Below are 14,109 nucleotides of genomic sequence, written 5' to 3'. Positions count from 1 at the left end.
AGCACTCTCTTTTGGTGTGAGCCTCTGGGCGGCCTTTCATGCAGGTGGCACATGACATCACTCGGCCCCAGCTGTTCCTTATTAACTCAGCCTCTCAGTGAAAGATACAGCCTTTTACAATTTGACTTTTTTAAGGAGACAGCCCATTTTGCAAATCAACCAAACACACTAAGCACAGTTAGACCGCCACATTCCATAAATATAAATTTGACAGATAAATCCCGTGTTTTCACAGCCTCTGCTAAGACATGGATCAATCTGAAGTTCTGAAGGACACCAGGCTTGGCAAAAAAGCATCCCTATTTTGTCACTCTAAAGGAAATGCAGCCAAGTCAAATGCACCCAGAGGGTCAAAGCTCAAGAATCATCCAGGAGCCTATAACCCTCACTGAGGCCTCTAAACAATTTCCCACACGAAAGGACTTTGTAAAAATGTTCTTTGCTTGCTCATAATGCCTAATTAGGCCCTGACCATGAGGCTAAGAGGTGGAGAAGAAAAGCCAGGACGCCTGCAGGCTGCCCCTTGAGTTCACAGCAAAATGACAGGCAGTGTGCGTGATCCAAGGGGAAGAATCTGACAGTCACACTTCAGTCTTTCAGCCACATTTGTTTTTTTACATGGGGAGGTTGTGGCATCAATAGTGTCATCTTCTAATAGAAAGGACAACTACATATAATGCATAATTGCCGGTCTGAATGACTTGTTATTTTGACTGCCTATTCTAAAATGTCTATAATTGCTTCCAATGAGAGTTTGAATAAATGATAAGTCAGCACAGGCAATCACTGGTGGAGGCATAGCACGGCTATGGAAAACTTAGTACAAATTATTTTGTCATGTGTCAATTTCCACCAATTCCTGATTATGATCACAAGGCATTTGTACCGCTTTGTTGGGTATTTCTTCCAACTGTGTCCCACTTAAGCAACAGAAGGTGTATCACATGTAGGTGTATAAAAGACATGGCAGTTTATTGTCAAGGGCAATGAGCAGAAGCTGACTGAACCTGATAAATTCGTTTTACAGAATTTTAGCTTGTGCCAAATCCTGGCCCTTTTTGTAAAACAAAACAAAGTAAGGTAGAAGCACACCTCGCCAAGAGTTATTGCCATCTCTCCAAATGAACTTTTTCCCCCTCATATGCTTGTTTGCCAAGTCCTAAAATAACAAATCACTTCTTTATAACAAAATTGTCTCCCTAGAATAATAGGCTTCAGTGTGAGTTCTGATAGAGCAATAGCTCCTCTAAATGACAGCAAAGGCTTGCAGCAGGGATGCAAGGCACATCTATTTCAGGGCTTCCCATTAGAGAGAAAAGCAGTTCAGTAAGAAATGAAGTCATTTCCTGACTCATTGGGATGCCATGTTTAAACCACAGTTTTCTGCCTGAGGATACAAAGGTTGGGAAAATGTGGCTGAGCCTAAAAGAGGTGAATCATCCCTTCAGGATTCAGAAAACCAACTTTTTAAGGTCCTTCACCCATTACTAGAACATATTAGATAGGGAAAAGGCTTAGCAACAGCCTCCATCTATTCCTTCATAGTAAGAATAAGGTTCTCCATCTTACACCCTTTGTTAAAGCCAGTTTCATAAAAGATCGGTTTGCATACAATTAAATGTTTAAGTGTAGGAGCAACAGAAACATGTCAATATTTAGGCATCATAAACATCAGGAGATGGAAGAAAAGATAAATACAAAGCTTATTTGATTTTTGTATGTTTCTAAAATAAGTTAAAATACCAAAAAAATACTTTTGTGAAATGATACTTATAAAGCCATCATATCATATACTTTAAATTTACATTATTTTATGTCAATTATACCTCAAAAAAGCTGGAAAAACTAAAATTAAAATTGCTATTTTTAAAGGATGACACACAACAATTTATTAGGTTGGTGCAAAAGTAATTGCAGTTTTTGCCATTACTTTCAGCGGCAAAAACTGCAATTACTTCTGCACCAACCTAATAGTAAGGGTTCCAAGGATTTATTTTACTAGAAAAATTTTCAATGTTCAGTCTCACTAGTAACCAAAGATAATTTTTATAATTTATAATAATGATGAGATACCATTTTAACCTATCAAATTAGCAACAGTTGACGAAATTAGCAGGGGGTGCATAATACTCAGAGCTGGTAAGGAACTACAAATTGTTTCAACTTTCCAGAAGGTAATTGGGTAATACATATCAAAAGGTTTAAAAATGTTCTCACTCTTTAAATCAGTAATTCAGCTTCTAGGAATCTATCCTAAAGCAAAAATCTGATATTTGGCCAAAGATATATTCACAAAACTATAATTACAGTCTTGTTTAGAGTGAAAATCTCAAAAAGTCACTTAAAGGACCAACAGTAGGAAAAAAATATATTATTGTGGAACACTAAAACGATGGAGCATCATACAACAAATTTAAACTATATTTAGAGGTTATCTTTAACAATAAGGAATCATACCAATGAAAAGAGCAGTGTGGAAAATTACATACATAGGAAGAAAAAATATGAAAGGAATCCCTACTTCGGTATCACTCTTGCAAATGGGCAGAAGGATCTTCCCCATCTTAAATAAATCTTGTCATTATCAATGTCATATTAATGTATTCACACAGTAAATCTTTGAAGCCCTTGTAATATTTCTTGATGAACTTGAATCTATAAGTATCAGCATAAATTTCTCAAAGAACACTAGAGTGAGCTGTCTCTGCTAGCTGATCCTGCCTCCAGGCCTCTGGAAGCCTACAGTCAATGACAAGAGGGCAGTGTTAGGAGCAGCCAGCCTGAAGACTGGCCAATGGATCATAGTTACCCTTTCAGGAATACTTTGACTGACCTTGAGTATTCCCATAGATGCCAAAACTCAGTTGAATTGATGCTTATTGAATGTTGGCTGGTGTCTTATAAAATATTAAATATTAGATGGAGATAGGAGGAGAAGTATCAAAGAAAGCTATACAAAAACAAACCAAATCCAGAGAAGCAAATTGATGAAGGGCTAAGAAATGTAGTAGAAAAGAAACAGGAAAATGCACAGAGGGCAGTGAACTATGGTTTCCTCAAAATTATTGGATTATAGCAAGCTATTTTACCAATTTTTTAAAATGCAGTTAATATTTCAAAACACAACTCTAGAAATTGTATTCCTTAACAATGATCTACTGACTGCTTTTCATGTGTAAATGAGTCAATGCACATCGTGAAATATTTGTATTAATTTATTTAATCCTTACAGTTGCTTTATGGGATAAGTATTTCTATTGTCCCCTTTTATAGAAGAGAAGAAGCAAGACCCAGAGAGCTTAAATAGCTTGCACAAGCTCTCACAGCTTTTAGGATGAAGAGTAGGGAACTGATTCCAGGGCCCTCTGGCTCTAGGTCTTCATTGCTACATATATGGTCTCTATCTACTCAAGTCACAATGGTACCATCTTTTGAAGTCCTATAGTTCTTACCATCAGTCATGCATATCTAAGATCAAACATTTACAGTTTTGCATGTTTGTTGCATTTTCATGTTAGTACAGCATGTCTTCCCAACTAGACTGTAAAACATTGAATGTAAGAACTGTAAATAATACTTCTCTATAATCCCCACAGTACTTAGCACTATTCCCCACTCATTAAGTAAGATTTAATTGGACCTTCAGCAAAGAAATAACGTTCAAAACAACTATTCTGATCGTTTTGCAATCAAATAAACTCTACCAACGTTCTTTGCTAAGAAGCAGTCATCTTTTGAGATTGCTGGAAATTTAAGTTTAGAAAAAAGAAGCTAATGCTTTTTATCTCATTCTATTCCTTTTGACTGATGAAACCAAAAATAATCACTTTGCATCTCCAAAGTGCTCCACCCCCATGAAGGCAGGGGAAGAGTGAGCCATCGCTAGGACACAAATGTGTTCTGCTCAAGGCAATCAAATAAATCAAGCAACCCCCAAAATACAGTTTAAGCAAAGTGACTCAGACACAGTTCATGTTTTTTGTCACTTACAATCCAAAGTGACTCTGAAACACGGATAGTTTTTAAAGCATTACTCATTTTGCTTTCTCTGATAAAACTAAAATAATCCAATACAATTATCTGAATGGTTATAATTTAAAGATTTAAAATATACACTCAAAACCTAGCATTTCAAATTAGTGCTACTCTTTAGGACAAACTCTAACTAATAATAATGATCTGGCATAAAAGTATCCTGCAGAAACTAATTTCCTACCATTTTCTTTTTATTAAGCTAATCTGAAAAAAAGGAGCATTCTTCCATGGGCTGGCCTAGAGAAAGCACAGCACTATAGAAACCATACACCTAAAAATATTGTTATTCAAAATTGAAAGTCATTTTCCTTTCTCACCTAAGAAAGCATTTATTCACCTACTGGAAGATTAAATATGGTTCAAGACCTTTATTTAGAAATAATTGAGTTTCACCAAATCAATAAACTAAAACAATTTCTAACTGTACTTATCAGTAGCTCAAGGATGACAAATAGGTTTAATCACACATGCCAACTCCTGCTGGTTAGTAGTAAAGACCTGGATGCTGTGTTGAGAATGATTCTGAGGCCATATCCAAGAGAAAATATGTTTACATCAATCAGCCATATCAGCAATGCAGGTGGGAGAAGAAATACCAGCACCAAGAATTTGTGGTAACTACCATAATTTAGAAGTAAAATACAAACTCTCAATTTGAAATGAGAGGAGTGGGTCAGGGATTTCAAAGGTGTTATTGGATTGTTTGGTTCATTTTAAGAGAGAGAATACATTGCTGAGGTAACCCAGATTTATGATGCTCTAATTTAATAGCAATAAAGGAATATGAAAGAAATTGAACATATATTGACAGCCTACTATGTGCCAAGCACTAAATTTGTTGCCTTACCTTAACCACACACTCCCATGGCCATATCTAAGGTTTTTGTTATTACTAATAACAGCCCTCCTCCATTATCTTAATTTTAATCATTCTACTCCCCAAATACCACTTCCTATCTTTCTGGCTTATACCCTCAAGTACTCAGTCTTCCAATAACTTCTCTACCCCACTGACATGTCCAACCCCTGGGTCCCACCACCTTCTCACTGTTCCTCATCTTCCCACCATGTCTTCACTTTCCTCCTTACCCATCATAAACTCCATAGGCCATTATAAATCACTCCCTGAACCATCGTCAACTCTATTGTACCTTTTTCTCTTCATCATAATTGCCTAGCAAAATCACACACTTTGTTAAATCCAGATCTCTGCTGACTCCAGAACTGCATCCATGTAACCTAAACACTGTCAGAGAAAAATTCACAACCATAATGACTGGTCTCACTCTAAATGTATAATTACCTCAAGCAGGTCCTTGGTAAGGCTGGCAGCCTCACTGTATTTCCTTCTTTCACTCACTCTCCTGCTAGACATCTATCTCATACCTCCTCCTCTCTCTTTTCTCTCGCCTCCTCTCTTCTCCTCTCTCAGTATCTCTTCCTCCTTTACTCATTCTCCACTGATGAGCTTGTTTGTTGCCTCATGGGAAGCACAGAAAAAATCAGAAGAGAATTCTCATAGGTTCTAACTACCCCACCAACCCACCTAACTGCAGCTAGTTCTGTATGCTCTACTCTCTCTTTTAATGCCATGGATAAGCTGTCATTGCTCTGATCAAAATCCAAGTTCTCCACTTGCACACCAAATCTCACCTCTCTTTTTTAATCAAGAACATCTCTGGAGCAATTCTTCCCCTCCCCACATCCTGGCATCATCTATTTTTCAAATCATTCCCACCTACATTCAAACATTCTGTAAAATAAAAATCTTAAAATCTTGTCTTGAACCCACAACTTCCAAGTGCTGCCCCATTTTTCTGCTCCATTTTATAGCAAAATTCATTGAAAATTTTCTTACTTTCCATTTTTCTTGCCTGTCCTTCTTGAATCTGCCTTAATCAGACTTTGCTCCTCGTCCCCACTCTACATATACCAGTGAAAGTGTCCTTGTCCAGGTCACAAATGACCCTTTTATTGCTAAATCCAATGATTGATTCTCAGAACTCATCTCTCTCAACCCATCAATAGCATTTAACACAGTTGGGAGTCCTCCTCTTTGAAAAGAAAAATTATCTTCATCAGCTTCCGGAATACCAAACACTCCTGGGTTTTTTCCCTAACTCACCAACCACAATTTCTCAATATCCTTTGCTGGTATCTTCTCACCTCCCTAATCTCTAAATATTGGAGTGCTCCAGGGCCTCATCTATTCTTGATATAAGCACTCCTCTGATCATCTTATTTAGTCTCATGGCTTCAAATGCTATCTTTACGTTAATGATTTCTGAATACGATCTCCAACCCAGACCGCTTGAACTTCAGATTATTCGTTCAACAGCCAATCCAGTAACTGCATTGAAATATCAAATATGCATTACAAACTTTTCATGCTCAAAACTAAACTCCTGATATTCCCCCCAAAAAACACTTATCCCATAGTCTTCCCTATCTCAGTAAATAATGGCTTCCATCAATTCAACTGCACATTCCAAGAAAAGGCAAACTTGGGGTTGGGATCATCCTTGAATCCTCTCCTCTCTAGCCCCTCATATCCAATCCATCAGCAAATCCTCTTGACTCTACTTGTAAATCTGACCACTCTGCATCTGACCACTTCTCACCACTTCATGGGCCAAGCTACCATTATCTCTTGCCGGGTCTCCTTGATGGGCTCTTGTCCCACTACAGTTATTCTCAACATAGCAGCCACAGAGATCTTTTTTAAAGAGTAAGTCAAGTCACATCATTCTTCTGCTTGAGACCCTCCAATGGCTTCCTGTCTCACTCAGAAGAAAAGCCAAAGCTCTTTTGGAAGCCAAGACCTTACGGTAGGTCTACTTCTACATGTACACTTCCTGTAGACACCTCTCTGACTTCAGCTCTCATGATTCCCCCACTCACTCCACTTGAATCACATTAGCTTCATTGTTCTTTGAACACAGCACTCATCCTTCCACCTCAAGGCCTTTGCACGTGCTATTCCCTCTTCCTGGAATGCTTTTTTTATTTTTCATATTTTTTTGGCGGGGGGGGAGACAGAGAGACAGAGTCTCGCTCTGTCACCCAGGTTGGAGCGCAGTGGTGCGATCTTGGCTCACTGCAACCTCCACCTCCCAGGTTCAAGTGATTCTTCAGCCTCAGCCTCCCGAGTAGCTGGCATTACAGGCACGCACCACCATGCCCAGCTAATTTTGTGTGTGTGTGTGTATTTTTAGTAGAGATGGGGTTTCACCACATTGGCCAGGCTGGTTCGAACTCCTGACCTCATGATTCACCCACCTCAGTCTCCCAAAGTGCTGGGATTACAGGCGTGAGCCACTGGGCCTGGCCCTGGAATGCTCTTTATACAGATATCCACTCTTTGCCTCTTTACCCTTGTAAGGTCTTTGCTCAAACGTTGTCTTCTCAATGAATTCTGAAAAAATTCTGGCATGTCCTTTTACCCTACACTGTTTTACTTTTTGCCAGAGCATTTTCACCATCAGACATACTATTTATTTTATATATGCATTTGTTTGTCTTTCTACCTCAACCAGAATGAAAACTCCATGAGGACAGAGCATTTGAACTATTTATTGATATTTATCCAGAGCCCAGAACAGCATCCATTACAGAATAGACAGTAAATACTTGTTGAATGCATTAAGGAATAAATGTTTACCTCATTTTATCTTCACTTACACCCTATAAGGCATATATTATTATCCCTACTTTACTGATGCAGAAAGTGAAGTTCAAATAGCTTGAATAATTTGTCCAATATCATAAATCTAGCAAATACAAGAATCAAAATTTGACCCCCACACCAACTTTCAAAGCCTGTCCTTTTTCTCATGACACTGAAGAATCAAGTATTTACCCTGCCTTTCTTATATGAACTGTGTCACTGAGTAACCAAATGTAGATGAAGGGAAGGGTAACTTATTGAAGTATTCCAACTAACAAATGAAGTAGAAATTAGAGAATTAGAACATAACTATTCTGCAGTCACTACTCTAAGCATTGAGCATCAAAGGCTGCTAACGTCACAAAAATAGAGACATCCAGACATATGTGCTTGCTGATGAATCATACCATCCTCAGTCTTGTCAAAAAAAATACTGAATCTGAATCTGAACAAACCTCTAGATTGGGGATTTTTCAACCTCAGCACTAATGACATTGAGAGGGGACTAATGATTTTCTGTGGGGGGAGCTGTCCTGTGCATCATAGGATGTTTAACACAATCCCTGCCCTCTACCCACTAGATGCCAGTAGCACCACCTACTCCTTTTCAAAAATCAAAAATGTCTCCAAACACTGCCAAATGTCCCCTGCAAATCACCCCTGGTTGAAAACCACTCCTCTAGTCACAACTAGCATTCCACAGGTAAAACAGAGGAACATGTTAAACTAAACTACATGTATACAATCAGCAAAATACAGACTGTGGGAAATGTCACACATCAAATGACCCAGTTTCTTCAACAAACAAATTTCCAGGAAAAGAGGCAGGCGAGAAGGGGAATCTTTGGATCAAAATATATAGAGAAGACATTTTTTTTAACCAGACAAAACTAAACTATAGGGTTTACGGGTACACAGTTGGGTGATAAAATTACAAAGAAACGGAAGAAAGTGATTGCTGCAAAAGTCCAATAGGGAGAAGGGAGGTGGTTGAAGTTGGAATGCGACACTTGGTTAGCCTTGGGGCTTCCTAGGTGACATGAGATTCTATTTCTTAACTTCTTGACTTGGGTGGTGTTTAAAAGGGTGTTGACCTTATAATAATTCATTAAGTTTTATATTCATTTTATCCTGTTCTCTGTTTCTTTTTCCAGTAGAAAAAACACATAAATAAGTGAAAACTATAATAAATAAACAGAATAATCTGCCTTCCCTTCTACTTCAGTTGAGCTGAAGTTCTGTGGGAACTGTCCTTGAGAGGAGAACTTTGAATTTATTGAGTTCAGGTCGATGTTTATGTTCCCTCAGCCCAGAGGTGTAAATCCTCATCAATGCTTCAGAAATGACTTTGGAAATCATAGCAGGACTTACTACAACTCTCCACAAGCCATATGTGTGATGTCCATATCTTGGAGTTGAAGGAACAACTCACATCAAATCAGCAAATACCTACCAGAAAGCCTGTTGTGATCCAGGCGGCCTGCCAGGCACTGTGAGGGAAGCAAAATGCAAAGCAGTGAAGTCTTGGCAGATGTGAGCAAGGCTCATGAGAACTGTATGGGCTGAGTAGAGATTTGTGGGACGATGACTTTAAGAAGGATTTGCAGGCCCAATAGAGAGACACTCCACAGGTGTACCTCCTTTCTTGCAAAAGATACGCTCCTGAAGAGTTCTGTGGTGATTAAATTTTTATAAATTTGATTATATTTTCTCATTGACTTACATTATAATCAGAGAGTGGCTTTATCTACATTTTGGATTAATCTTCAACTGGCGATGGCTCCCAACAGTTTAAGTTTCCCTGCTTCTCTGTCAAGTAGTTAATAGTTTATAAACAAACATTTAAAGGCACTATTTAAAGGAACCCTTGAGTGAATCCTTTTGAACAACAAAGGATTCTTTGGTAAGATTAATAAATAATCATTAGATTGGAGGCTCATCAAGCTTTCTTAAAGTACAGCATATCTATACGCAAGACTCCAGTGTCCTTTGATAGGATTTCATTGCAATTATCTTTTTACCTAAGAGTCAGAATCTGTTTTATGTGTGTTTTAGGACAACATCTTGCATTACTGGTCTTCCCACTTTTTCCAATAGCATTTGGAAGAACATTTTGTCCAGAGACTCGTGAGAAACATTACTAAATGTAGCTCATATTACTGAGTTGCGTGACGCAATAGGACCTTGGCTTTCAGGCTGCAGTTTAAAATTACACAGTAAAAACAAAATGCTTCTAAGTCCAGGAGAGAGGTAATTTGAAATGGCTGGCCCACTGGTTGGATTCTCTGGGACAAAAGGCGCTCAAGCTACTCCCCTCAGAACTGCCTCTTGAAAAGTGGGCTGCCTGGAAATCTCAAGTAAGGTCACTGGAAAGCTGGAATGAGAATGGAGCTCACTGACCCCACCTTTGCCAACCACATCACCACATCTCTACCCTACTCCTCCACACTGCCCTGCCTATCTGCCCACTATGACTCCTCCTCACCTCCGTTTTCCCCATCACCATTCGACTCTTAGCCCTTCTGATAACTTTTCTTGAACAAACCAAAGAAAGATGTTTTCCTCAGTACCAACAGCATTTCACCTTGGTCAAGTCACACTTGGGTCTACTACATGGCAGGAGATTCCCAAGCTGCTAGAGAATGGCAAAATCCTAGGGCTGCTAATGCTCTTCCAGTTGGTATAAGTAAGGTTGCTCTCATACTTCCCCTTGACTGGAATTTGTGGACTGGTTTTTAACGTAATAGCTCACCCTGCTAGTTACACACACCCAAAGAAATGTGACTTATGATGAGTTTCAGTAGGGCTAGCTTTGTTATTTCTAATTAAAGACCCCATTTATTTTGGAGTAAATGGGTAAGGGTTAGTTCACTTTTTTTGTCTTTGGTGACAAGAAGATAACTTATAATTGGTTTATTTAAAAAACATACTGGAAATAAAAAATGGAATACAGCATAGAAGAATACATCAAGAGTCAGTTTTATTGTAGAGGGAAAAACAACACTCTTTCCAAATCCATTACTGTCCATTGCTTCTAGGACTGCTTCCTGAGGATAGACACTGCCTTCCTTGCTGTGTTCAAGAAGCTTTATCCATAAGGCATTTATCTGAGTGTAGTTATGGAGCACCTACAGAATTCTACAGCTATTGTCAAGCATTTCACTACAGCCTTTGCAGTAGGCAAAATTCTAAGATGACTCCCAATGGCCTATACCCTATTATAATCCCTTCTCCCTGAGCATAGGCAGAACCTGTAACTTGCATCTAACCAATAGCATATGGCAAAGATGGAGGGATTTTGCAGATGTAATTAAATTGCCTAATCAGTTGACTTCATTAATCAAAAAAGATCACACTGAATAAGCCTAACCTAATCAGGCGATGTGTTTAAAAGAGAGTCTAAGAGGTCAGAGACTTGAAGCAGCAGAGACTCTCTGTCTCCATTGCTGACTTTGAAATGCAAGCTTCTATTAATTCTACAGCCTCAAGGAAGTGAATTCTGCCAACAACCACGTGAGCTTGGAAGTGAATCCTTCCCTAAGGGAGTCTCCAGATGAGAACTCAACCTAGCCAACACCTTGATTTCAGGCTTGTAACACCCAGAGCAGAGAACTCAGCTAAACTGTGACAGACTCCTGACCTACAGAAACTGTAAGATAATAAATGGCTTTTGTTTTAACCCTCTACGTTTGTGGTAATTTGTTATGCAGCAATAGAAAACTAATACAGCCATGAAGAATCGACAATGAAATAAAAGCCTCTGCTAAATGGATCCCTAACCCATAAGAATCAGTGAGTAGATAAACAAAGAAAACGAGCATCACAAACCAGAACATGTGCTTCAACTCTCACCCATCCCCCATCTACCTTTCCATATCCAAGAGCAAAGGATCTAGAAAAATGGAGACAATGTCTACTTCAGAAAGGTTTTCCCTGCCCCAGCATTGTTGGTTTACTACAGATCATTATTCTACATCCATTTTTTTCTTGCAAAGAGTCCACATGTACAGCCCTTAAGTGAAAAGAGATAAAAGAACCAAATATGCTTCCAGAGAAATAAGAAAATCCTAACCTCAGTAGGTAACTATAAGTGCCTATGAAATGCATGCAAATATTAAAATCAACCCCCAAGGGCAAAAATAGAACCAAGAATAGCATTGCAGGCAGCAAAGCAACTATTGCCAATGGTGTCCATGGCTGAAAAGAAAAGGCTTAAATGGAAAAAGGAGGACTGTCCGTTGCATATATTAGATGCCCAGGATTTGTCTGAAATCCGTTTGAATGGATGAATGAATGAGAATTAAAAGGGATTAACATTGCAAAAGAGCAAAAAATTAGAGAAAAATGCAGCAGTGACCAAAAGCCAGGACAAGGTCAGAAAAATTCTTAATGCAAGAAACCATCAGAGTTGACGTAACCATAGAGCAGTGGTTCTCAAAGTGTGGTCCCAGGAACAGCAGCATCAGTGTCACCTGGGAGCTTGTTAGAGATGTAAATTATCTGGCCTCACCCTAGACCTACTGAATAAGAAACTTTGATCATGTGGCCCAGTAACTTAAGAAATCCAGGGGATTCTGACACATGCTCAAATGTAAGAACCACTGACCAAGAAAAATGAAGAAATCTTGTGGAAATGGTTTGAAAGAAAAGCCCAAGGGTCTTAACCCCGGCTGCACATCAAAATCAGCTGAGGAACTTTAAAATTACTAATACCCAAGCTGGTCTATCACCAGAGATTCAGATTTAACTACTGTGAGATAGGAACCAGGCATCTAAATTATTTACCAGTTCTCCAGGCGATTCAAATGCGCAGCCAGGACTGGGAAGCTTTAATGTAAAAGGTGAAGCAGTGTGGGAGGACCACATTCAAGACTGCTACATAAATGACCTCTAAAAGAAGGTTGGACTCTTCAGATATGGTGTTCTACTGCCTTCAAAGTATTCACACATATATTCTCAGCTGTCAACACTTCTATGCTTTTGCACAGGGCATGGAAATTGCTTTTATTCAGCAGCACAGAAAAAATAACCCTTTTCACGGTCCCTGCTCACCTTCTGTGATGGTTTTGTACAAGCCACACTTTCCCATCCTGCCTTCAGTATATGGGGTGCCCCTAGGAAACAGGAAGAGAAGCTGCACTTTCTTCTATTCATGGTAGCAGCAGTCACCACAGGGTCACTGCCTTACTTGACCCACGGACCTCCCTCAGGCCCCAGTATACACAGGCAGATGTCCCAAGAGGTCTAGATATCCCTCCAACAACTCTAAGCCACATAGTCCCTCAGCTACTCTGAGACCATCTTCTCCTGAACCTGGAAGATGAATGAGGATCTCCAGCTGAGAGGGACAATAAAAGAGGCTTTCAGGTAGAGAAACCCGGGACTGGGATCATGGCAGCCAAGACTTGGAATATGGCCAAAGCAGAGGCCCCGCAGCCCCAGAAGCACTACTACAGGTAACGTGCTGGCTCCAACCCTATGGCAGACCACACACTGCGCTATCCTGTGAAGCCAGAGGAGATGGACTTGTCTGAGCTATACCCAGAGTTCTTCGCTCCACTCACTCAAAATCAGAGCCACGATGACCCAAAGGGTAAGAGAGAAAAGAGAGCTCAGGCCCAAGCAGAGTTTGCAGACACAGGCTGTGGCTATGGTGGCCTGTTAGTGGAACTATCACCGCTGTTCCCAGACACACTGATTCTGGGTCTGGAGATCTGGGTGAAGGTCTCAGACTATGTACAAGACTGGATTCGGGCCCTACGTGCAGCTCCTGGAGGTGGCTTCCAGAACATTGCCTGTCTCTGTAGCAATGCCATGAAGCACCTTCCTAACTTCTACAAGGGCCAGCTGACAAAGATGTTCTTCCTCTTCCCCAACCCACATTTCAAGCAGACAAAGCACAAGTGGCAAATTATCAGTCCCACCCTGCTAGCAAAATGTGCCTATGTGCTGAGAGTTGGGGGACTGGTATATACCATAACCTATGTGCTGGAGCTACACGACTGGATGTGCACTCATTTTGAAGAGCATCTGCTGTTTCAGCATGTACCTCTGAGGACCTGAGTTAAGACCCCATTGTGGGACATCTAGGTACCTCAACTGAGGAGGGGAAGAATTCTACGTAATGGAGGGAAGAATTTCCCAGCCATCTTTCAAAGAATACAAGATCCCATCCTACTGCCTGGTCACTGACTGCTTACTCTACCTTAGCTGGACCTCATCTTCCAGGGACTAGAGAAAAGAGCAGGAGCCCTGGGTCTTCCCAGTTGAGACTGCTGGAGCTCTTAAAGAAGGTGGGGAGCTACCCAGGGCAGAACCCACTGGTGTTCATGACTACCCCTGGCTCCTCTCACCTTGTCCCTCCACTCCCACCAGAAAACAAAGCAGCTGACTGAGGTGGTCAAAGG

At 40.1% G+C, this 14,109-nt stretch overlaps 1 pseudogene; it reads left to right on the top strand.

Annotated features, from left to right (window-relative positions):
* The first annotated feature begins 13,081 nt into the window (after nucleotides 1–13,081).
* Nucleotides 13,082–13,894, top strand: LOC126945722 (tRNA (guanine-N(7)-)-methyltransferase-like; annotated as a pseudogene).
* Nucleotides 13,895–14,109: the final 215 nt, after the last annotated feature.

This window comes from Macaca thibetana, chromosome X, assembly GCF_024542745.1.
Source record: "Macaca thibetana thibetana isolate TM-01 chromosome X, ASM2454274v1, whole genome shotgun sequence".
NCBI lineage: Eukaryota > Metazoa > Chordata > Mammalia > Primates > Cercopithecidae > Macaca > Macaca thibetana.
The sequence above is the reverse complement of the archived record's forward strand: the minus strand, read 5'-3'. Positions and strand labels throughout refer to the sequence as shown.